Consider the following 10,701-nt stretch of genomic DNA (forward strand, 5'->3'; position numbering starts at 1 on the left):
ATTCTCCTTGGAAACTATACATGGAACAAGTGGCAATTCCTAGAACAGAGTAAGAAGATACCGGATGGTTTAAAATCCGAGACGGTTTGCTTTTTGTTTGTACTTTTCATTATTCGTATTCATTTTGTCTGCTGAGCAAATATTCGGGAAACTGGACTAGATTAAGAATAATGTGGTTTGAGGGTTGAAAGCATCTATACCACAGACTTCCAGAAGAATCAGCAGATGTGTCTTGAAGTAGTAAATCCAGAATGTGCTCCTCACCAGTGAGGACAGTGAGACTTCTCCTGTCTTTGGATTCGTGCTCAGGAGGGACCGGGCGCTGGAGGAGGACATCAGGCTTTGAAAGACAGAGACTCTGTGAACAGAAGGCCTTTACTGCGGTGAGCACCCAGTGGCTGCAGCTGTGACTTCACCCACGGCAATGGTTTTAGGGAAGGCACAGGAAGAGCGGTGCTTCTTTAAGTGAGTCGTATGGTTTCAGGGAATCTCAACTGACTGGAAGGGCCCTGAGAAAACATAATGCATCTGAATGTTGCTTTATTTTGCAGGTTTTATAGTTTTATTTTGCATTAACTAGAATTTTGGCAACACGTTTAAGAATCTTGATCTCTGCGTTCCCAATACTTTGCATGTAAAAATTAACATGGGTTTATGTCAGCACATCTTCTTTATGCCTACATCATACTCCCTGTGCAATAAAGATATGAGCACAATTGGACAAGATTTTTGGAAAACAAATCATTTTGGGGGTTGTCCAAAATATTTTATTCAATGAATTTTCAGGTTAAGTGTCACTTGCTTATTTTATTTACATATCTTATAAGATCATTGGATTTTGAGTTAAAACTGACTCCAATATTAATTTGAAATCAATGTTGAACACAGATACATAACTATTCATGTAGGACATCATCATCCACAAAATATTTCAAAATATTCATCACATGTTACCAGCATCATAGTAATGTGGAAGCCACTAGTAATGTGCAACAAGCTGACAGACATATGGCAGTGATATTTATTAGTTTTACCTAATTCAAATAAAAGTTAAATATAGCTTTTTTCATGTGAACTATAGATTTGAAATTAATTTTGTGTCCTTGGTAACCTGAGAAGTTGAAGACTTGAACTCTCACCCTTAACCATGAGTAAATACTATGAACCACTGTTATCTGCCTGTGGACAAGAGGAGGCAGAGTACTGCGACCCCAGAGAGATGGAGAGAAAGATTATACACCCTGCGCATAAGCCCCACTTTCTGGCAGAAATCAGTTTATTAAATGCAAAGCCATAGAGCAGATACACAAAGATGCCTAGCAGCTTCAACCCTTTAGAAGAGCTAACTGGTACTCGGGGAGCCTGAGGCCACTGGAAGTTGTGAGCCAGTGTTCCAGCACAGAGATGCAAAGCAAAGCCTGCAGAGAAACACAGAGGGGTCCATGTCAATCACTGCTGTAGTTTGAAGTAGGCATGCTGGAGCAAAATTACAGACTCTTCAAAAACTAAATGAGTAAAGCTGGGGTTCCTTAACTGTAGCACTGTGAATTATTTAATCTGGCTCTTTCAGCCATGTTCTTTGTAACACAAAACAACTTTTTTCCCTTGATGTATCTGCATAAGAAAAGGTGGAGGACAACTGGTGCTTAATTACAAGGTTCAGTCATGAATGGTTGTTAACAGAGTTAACTGGAACTGTAAAACTTTTAGAACGTGAGCATGGGGATTGATGGATGTTGCCATCCCAGTAGGTAGAAAATGGAACATCTCAAAAGGAGGAAGTGGGAAATCTTCCTGCTTCCAAGTGAGAAAAGCCAGGATTGGGCACATCATTTGGGCCTTGAGACTCCTGTGCACTGAACACCCTCGATCCAGGGATAGAAATCAGTGACACCAGAGAAGTGGCAAGTGAGGGCTGAAGCACAGTCTGGAGTAAGAACGTGAGACCGAGCTGCAGGGCTGTGCACCTGGGTCGCCTCCAGGCTTGTAGTGAGAGGTGCTTCCAGGTAGCTCAGTGAGGAGACTAGGTTTGTTGACTCAGGGAGCTAGAGCTGAGCCCTTTCCGTGTGTGAAGCTTATAGGAGAGTGGTGTCTCCTGCCAGCATTTATTGTCATTCCTGAAAGAGCTTTGTAACACTTCCAGAGCAGGACAGAAGCCAAAGGACCCTGTGGCTGAGAGGTCAAGGACCAGAGAGAGACTTGCCTGCAGGAGTGGGGCTGTCTTGAATGAAGAACTCTGTCTTGAGTATATCTTATCCTGAATGATAACCTGCTACCCTCTCTCATACATCTCACAACATTGCAACGAGTTGTTGAACCGTCTGGGACTCGTGCTGTGGAAGGGACCAGTGGGGTCAGAGCTGACAAAGGAGCAAAGAAGGGGAGGCTCGTCTGACCCCAGCGAAGCAGTGTCATGAGCGGCGCGATCAATAATTACTTAACGCTCTTAGACATTTTTGAATGCTCGGTTTATTCACTGCAAACACACATCAAACAATCTCAAAATAACTCAAAGTACCAAGGATAAAAGTATTGGGGCAAGTATGAGCCTAAGGGCATAATAACAGCACTCTTCACACATCTCATTCCAGCATCATAGTGCCAACAAGCATTGTCTTCATCAGTTACTCACACCGGGGAGAGTTGCAGAGAGCAGGAGCTGATGTCTCCTTGGTTCCCAGCTCTCTGAAAAGTCAGTGTCTCTACCCGGGTTTTTATGGACAGATTGGCGGGCTCTTTGTACACTGTCCCAGTCAAGTCTTCCTGGGTTTCTCAACTCTTTAGGTGACTTGGCTGGCTTTTGGGTGTCGGTCAGGTTCAGTCAAGTCTTATCAGGGTTCCCCACACTTTGGCGGTAGTTCCTTGGATCAGCTGTTGATTCTTGGCGATGATCCAACTTCTTGGCTGGGTCCTAATGTCGCACTTTATTTCTTCTCTAAAGTGGAGTTTCTTGTGTTTGTTTCTTTTGAGGTGGCTCAACGTCATGCAAGGTAGTACAACTTCGTGCAAGCAAGGTCTATTGCGATCTCATCAGTCAGTCTCTATGAGTCAGAATTGGCTCGATGGTAGCGAGTTTTTTGCGCCAATAGAAATCTATCTTAGGAAGTGGATCCCGATGATGATGATTCCCTTGCCTCCTTTGGAAGTCAGAGTAGGGAAGTGGCGGTCCCCACATTTTTGGCAATAAGTGTTATTTAAAATGGCATCAGAATAAAATAACATGAACATTTAAACAAGATATGTGTTTTATTCAAAATTGAGAAAACTGTAGAACAGTACAGAGAAAAATTACAAAAACGCGCACCAATGGAGAAGATGCCACAAACAGATTGTCTTGGTAGGTGGTTTTTGATTTGGAAGAGAAACGAGGAGGAGCTGGTTCTATTTCTTATTTGGATGCTGAGTATATTTTTAATATTACTTTATAGAAATTCATTGAGGTGTGTACTTACAGTTTGCACATATTTCTCTATGAATATTTTACATTAATAAACAGTTAATTAAAATGCATATAGGGATGAAAAAGTCAAGCAATTTGCATTTCTTAAGTCTATAGTGCTTTGGGATTTTTACTGCATATATGTGTGGTATGAAAATATAGTTATAATTTCCATTTTCTGTATTTAAAAGCAAAACAAAAACATAAAAACTGTGACAGAGCCAATTTTTATGTTAAGTTGCTACAAAAAATTTTACTCAGGAAATGATTAATAAATAAGGAGACAATTCAAAACCAGCAAAATCTTAATCCTCTGAAGAAACTAGCTTCAAAAACCTAGAACATATGGTTTAGCATAATCTAGTCACATTGCATGTTTCTCCTTTGACTGCAGTCTTTAAAATAAATCCTTAGATAAAATGGAAAATGACAGAGAAAACTGTCACCTTAGTGACATTAATATGATAGTCAACACTGAAGAATACTATTAATAGATTTTGAGTATGTTTCCTCCTGATTAAAATGATTAAACTTCTTATTGGTCAAGGCAGCATTCTTTGATTAGACTACATTATATGTAAAACTGAAATCACGAGTTCTGAACATAGATCAGTGAGTGAATATTTTCAGTGATTCACTCTATAACTACGTGAAGACGTGAACAAAATAGGCATGTCACCATCTCATACAACTCCGGCTAAATGAGAACACAGTTGCCGTTTCTTTGAACTGCATGAGGAGCCACACTGGCGCCGTGGAACTTTAAGCGTGAGTCCTGCTATTGGGTCTTCATGCAGTGTTGAGATTATAGCTCCCTATTGCGTATTTCCCCATGAAACTTTGAGTAGTATTTTATACATGATTTTCTTAATATTTTACAAAAAATTCTATGGACACTTGTTTAAAGATTATTTTTTGTTTTTTTAAAGCGGATTCACTGTGTGAGGAAAATATTAGCACTTCACTAATCTGAATGCATACATGGATGAATATGCTATCACTCATTTTTGCTATTTAATTTTGTGTTTAAATGATATTAAGATTTATCAATGTGTTATAAAAATAATACATCCATTCCTAATTTATGGACATAATGATGCTCCAAAGACCAAGTTGTGTAAAATTCAGCATTTATGAGAGTGAAGGATGACTACATCCAATAAAAAAGGATGATGACCACATCTTTATAAAAATGCATTATTATATAACCTCCAGAACCTTACATTTATGTATAATAGACATCTCTGATTGGCCAGGTCAAAGAGGCCTAGTGGTGCTGTCACATAAACATTGCACTATTAATCGAAAGGTCAGTGGTTTGAATTCACCAGAAACTTTGGGGGACAAAGAAGAGACTGTCTCTTCCCATAAAGATGGACTGCATCAAAAACCCTTCAGAGGGTCACGGGGCATTGAAATCGGCTCAATGGCAGCGGGGGTAGTTATGTTTTCCAGCATTGGCCAACAAGTACAGGAAAAGATATTCAAGAACCAGAAACCTAGCCATCTAGTTGATCAATACAAAGTATAACTGTCTCATAGAGGTTTTGAGTCTTCAAATCTCTATAGGAGCAAATTGCCAGCTCTCTCTCCTGTGGAGTGGCTACTGGATTTGAACTTGCAACCTTTGTGTTAGCAACTGATGTCTGAGCCATTGTACAACCAGGATTCCTCTAAGATCACTGTTGTTTTCATTGCTAGGAGCCATCAAAGTTGTTTTCACTCATAGCAACTATATGTACAAAAGATGGAAGCGCCTCCCAGCCCTGTGCCCTCCTCAAAGTGGTGTTTTATGTTTGAGCCACTGGTGCAGCCACTCTGCCGATCCATCTTGTTGAAGGTCGTCTTCCTTTCCTGCCACTGCACGGCACCAAGCCTTATGTCCTTGTCCAGGTACTTGTCTCTCTTGATAACATGTCCAACGTATGTGAGATGAAGTCTCCCCATCATTTCTGTAAAGAGCATTCTGGCTGAACTTCTTCCAAATTAGCTTTGTTGCTTCTTTTGGCAGTTCCTGGCACTTCAATATTCTTTACCAGCTCCATAATGCAAATGTATCAATTTTTCGTTGTTCTCCCTATTCATTGTCCAACTATCACATGTATATGAGGCGAGGGGACGTACCATAGCTTGTGTCAGGCATGCTCTAGTTCTCAAAGCAACAATTTTGCTTTTTCAACACTTCAAAGAAGTCTTGTGTGGCAGTTCTGCCTAGTCACTAGTCCTGGTGCAATAGGGCATTTGATCTCTTAATTACTGCTTCCACGAGCATTGATTGAGGATCCAGGCAGAATAAAATCCTTGGCAACTTCAATCTTTCCTTCAACTATCATGATGTTACCTGTTGGTCCAGTTGTGAGGATTTTTCCCCCATTACATTAAATTTAATCCATATTGAAGGTGACAATCCTGGATCTTCATCAGCAAGTTCTTCAAGGCCTCCTCACTCTCAGTGAGCAAGGTTGGGTAGTCTACATATTGCAGTTTGCTAATAAGCCTTCCTCTGATTGTGATGTAGTGTTTTTCTTTATATAATCTATCTTTGATGATTTGCTTAGCATACTCTTTATATAATTATCTTCTTTGATGATTTGCTCAGCATACAGATTGAATAAGTAGATTGAGAGGATGCAAACCCGATACACACCTTTCTTGACTTTACTCCATGCAGTATTCCCTTGTGCGGTTTACACGACTGCCTCTTGATCCAGGTATAAGCTCTGCACGAACACTATCAAGCATTTCGGAAGCTCCATTCTTCTTGGGGCTATCGACAGTTGATTAGGGTCTAAACAGTTGAAGCCGACCAACATACAAGCCACCATGACAGACTGGCGGTAGATCATTATCATTAGGAAAAGCCGAGCAAAATTGCAAAAATAGACTACTTAAACTCACAAGAGCAAAAGACATCTAAAAGACAACTAGTAGCATTTGTTAGAGATGTTGTGGAAACACAGGGTCTCATATCCAACTATTAAAGTTGTACAATGTAGTGCCAATTTGAGAACTTTTTGGCAATTCCTCAGGTTTGCCATATGATTCAGTGATTTCATTCTCAGATGTATACCTTGACAATTGGAAAATCATGCAAAAACATGCACACAGCTGTTTGTGGCTGCATTTTTCACATTAGCAAGAGTGGTAATAACTCAAATGCCATTCAATCATGAATGGATCCAAATGTGGCATCTTTGTGGCATAGGAATATTATTCAATAATAGGAAGGTGTAAGGAAGCAATACTTACTGCAACATGGAGGAACTATGATCATATTATGCTAAATTAATGATTCCAGACACAAAAGATCTCATACTGATGATTGACGAGTCAAGAAAAGCTCAGCATTAATTCTCTAATGCACTCAGATTAGAGACTATTGTTACTGTGTCATATTAAAAGAGACACTGAAACTTGAAGACTTTTGAGAAGGTAATTTATTACAATACCCTTTCAAACAAGGCAGTTTATAGAATTTTTGAAAGAGTGGCTCTAATGTATGCTCCTGGGGTTAGATGCCACTGAATCTGTTCCAACTGAGGGGACCCTCACAATTATTGTGCTGTAGCCCCCTAAATCCTCTGACTTTCCTATAATTTCCCTTGAATTCACACTACAAATAGTAGGTACCAATGAACAAAGTCATTCTTATCTCTACTCAAATATACGTAAATACACTTTTTAATCTCAGAAACTCATTGAGATGGTTTAAATATATGAAGATAAATGTGATTATTTGGTTTTGCTGGTTGCCAAATTCACTCATTAGAATGTCTTACATAAATGCTACTAAAAACAACAACAATTAGAGTGTAATTTGCCATAGATAAAATTATTCAAGTCAGTGAAGACAATTGAATAAGACAGTTTAATAAAAAGTTTATAAATATTTTAGTTAGCCCATTAGTGATTTCTCTCCTTCTACCAAAACAATACCTCTTTCCTACTAAAGTATATTTAATTAATCTAACATAATGTACAATTTGATTAAACAATCTCCCTAGTTGTTTCTTACACATTAGCATAAGAGGAATAGCAGCATACCTGTAAATGAATCTCGGTAGAAGATTGACTACTGTGTCTACACCAGACAGAAGGTTGTTGAGAAACCATACTGAACGATAGTGTAAATTGTGGCTTCTGGGCACTGGAAGCCTAGATTTGAAATACCGATAAATCTCAGTTGTTCCACCTGGAAAACAGAGATGATAATCAGTGTAACTAAAGTATAACATTATCCTAAAGATGGCCTGATAGCTAAATTCTCAGCTGCGAACTGATAAATGATTGGTTGCAACCCACTTGGCAGCTCCTGAGAAGACCTGATGAATTTGCTCAATAAGGATTACAGCCAAGAAAACAGTTTGGGTCAGTCTTGCCAGAATCCATTCGAGGTCACCCATCCATCCATCTGCCATCATAGTACAATGGAGGTATTTGCCATTATTGTTTGCATATGTCTCCAACTATGGTGATAAGCAAGTGAAAATATGAAGGAAGTAATTTGCTTAAAGATGGTTATTTAGTAATAAAATTTTGGTAAGAATAGAAAAAATTAATCAGAAGAGTAAGTAAGTAATAATAATAATAGAACAAACTAAGAATAACTTTACAAGTTTATTAATTCTTGATTGAACTGGCTGCCATTCTTCATTTCTGCCTTTGTGTGTTTGCATATTAATGTCCCCATTAGATTTTATCTCCTTTTCTCCCTCTGATGCAGTAACCTATCTTACTTTGCATCATGTCTAGCTTTGTCCGGGAGGGCCTTTAACATGTCGTGAACTAGTCAGATATTGGCAAGGGGAGCAGAGGCGATCAATGGAAGGAAAGTGTCTGGAAACCGAAACACGAAAGGTGTGCAGACAGGCTTCTGCACAGACCTCTCCAGCACAAAGGGCAGTGACACGCAGAATACAACGCATGTCCTTATCACTGAGAGAAACCTCGATATTAGAAATCATGAAACAGCAGGTGGGGAAGCGGGGTGGGTGGGAAAGGAGAGACACACCCTGCAATGACTGAGTAAACTCTGGAGTCTTGGGTCTGAGACAAGCGCACAGCATGAAGTCCGTGGTGCTGAAAGAGGGAAGAGCACCGCAGAGGACCAGCCAATAGCAGACGACCCCCCAGGAAGCCAGCCAATGACGGGCGCTCCACCATGGGGAGAATGTCAAGTTTGGCTCTACCTTTTGCCGAGACTAGGAAAGGCACCTTTGGGCTTCTTCTCCAAACTCTCCCTCTTCAGTAAGTTCATTCTTTCCACTCAAAGTTTTTCTGACTCTTATCTGAACTTTTTCCTTACCTGAGATCTTTCTTTTGAGTAGGACAAGTACAGGGGAATTAAAAAGAAATAAAGGAAGGAAAAAAGAGCACAGGAGTTGAGAGGTTTGGAACTCTTACCTTTCTCTCAGTGTCAATATAATGGTACTTACGAAAGCTGCCTGTCCTGTAAATCCAACATTTGTATCATAGATGAATCTGCCTCAGGTGAGTTACTTTGTAACATCATACTGTTGTTGTTTTTGGTCATATTTCTTATGTAAGACTTTCTTAAAAATTGCATTTGAAGATTAATTTTTTTATTTCTGAAAGTAGAAAGTGGCATCATATTTTTTGTTCAGTGATGAGCATGCATTTTTCTGCTAAGTGTGTGATAATATATGTTTTTAGAAGAGTTCAGACCAGAATAATCCCCAAGAGTTGGAAATTAGCGAGAGCTCACGTGTTCTTCTCTTCCAAGATGCTCCTCTGCTCCGCCTTATCCCCCACCCCTCCACTCAGCGTGTTGTCTCACTTCCATGGGTCCTGGGAGTCACTGGGACCTCCCACAGACACACCGTTTGAGGAAATGTTTCCCTTGGTGGTGGGTGCTTTTCAGTCCCAAACCTAAGGCTGGGATTTGCTAGGCCCAGAGTCTGAAGCAGAACAGGTCTGCTAGCATCTCTAAAAGCTCAGTCAGAAAACAGAGACATGGCTTTCCAGATGAGGAGGTTTGTATTAGAACTGTTTGGTGGGAACATTATATAGCCAAGAAAAACAGAGTTTGACTTCCTTCATATCTTGTACTAAGGTGGGATCTTAAAGATGCAATCAATGAAACATGGGTATGGCCCAATTCACACCCTCTGTTGAATCCAAGTCTTAACCCAGCCTATTCCTCTTCTTTAGGTGAGAATGCACTCCAACCTGGGGCTGTAGCCACAGGCACACGAGGCACAGAATTCCAGTGCATCACACGAGGAATTATGGCCAGGAGGGCATTAAAAATTTACTATAGTAATATAGTAAGTCCTAAACTTCAATTTTAGAGACATGACGTGTTGGAAATAAAGCGTTCTCCTCTTGTGAGAATCACAACGACCTTTTTCCCCTTCACTGAAGTAACAGTAGGCAAAATGAAGTTCAATCTCTTTGTGACTCTGGACCGGAGCAAAACCCAGAAAAGGAATTGCATTGCACCTTTCCACGTTCGCAGGAAGATCCCCTCTTTCCAAGGAACTAAGAAATACAATGTTCGGTCCACGCCCATCTGCAAGGATGTTGAAGTTCAGGTGGTGTGGGGACACTACAAAGGCCAGCAAATTGGCGACGTGGTCCAGGTTTTCAGGAAGAAATATGCCGTCCACCCTGCCGGGTGCAGAGAGATAAAGCTAATGCACAACTGTCCACGCGGGCATTCACCGCAACCAGGTGTGGATCACGAGGCTCAAACTGGACAGACACCACAAACAGATCCTCTAACAGAAAGCCAATCTCGGCCAGCAGGAAAGGACAAAGACAAATACACGGCAGAATCACTTGAGAAGATGCAAGGGTAAAATAATCTTGTACCCAGCCTCCATTACAACCGACAAAATTGAAAGGAAAAATTAAAATAAAATAACAGTCTCTCTGCGCAAAGGGTCAGTTCTAGTGTGTTTGCAAGGTCACTAGGTTTGTAGTGTAGGCGGTTGCATTGCCAATTAAAATGCTGCTTATTCAAGAAAAATCAAATTAAAAAGAAATAATATCCATGCACTAATATGGTCCAAACCTTAAGTAAATCGATGTGATTTCCATTACCAATGCACTCTTCCTTGCTTGCAAAAGTCTCTTGGCTGCCTACAGTCTGAGTTTGCAAAGATCAGTAATTTAGGAATGTTTCATTTCTTCCAACTGCTTCTATAAGCTTAGATGAATGTCTATATACTTTATAGAGAGTAAGAGAGAGTATAACTCCTTTTCTGGAACAATGAATGACAGCCTAATACATATTGAAA

At 40.1% G+C, this 10,701-nt stretch overlaps 1 pseudogene; it reads left to right on the forward strand.

Annotated features, from left to right (window-relative positions):
• The first annotated feature begins 9,837 nt into the window (after positions 1 to 9,837).
• On the forward strand, positions 9,838 to 10,260 carry LOC142423932 (large ribosomal subunit protein uL24-like; annotated as a pseudogene).
• Positions 10,261 to 10,701: the final 441 nt, after the last annotated feature.

This window comes from Tenrec ecaudatus, chromosome 13 (genome assembly GCF_050624435.1).
Source record: "Tenrec ecaudatus isolate mTenEca1 chromosome 13, mTenEca1.hap1, whole genome shotgun sequence".
Taxonomy (NCBI): Eukaryota; Metazoa; Chordata; class Mammalia; order Afrosoricida; family Tenrecidae; genus Tenrec; species Tenrec ecaudatus.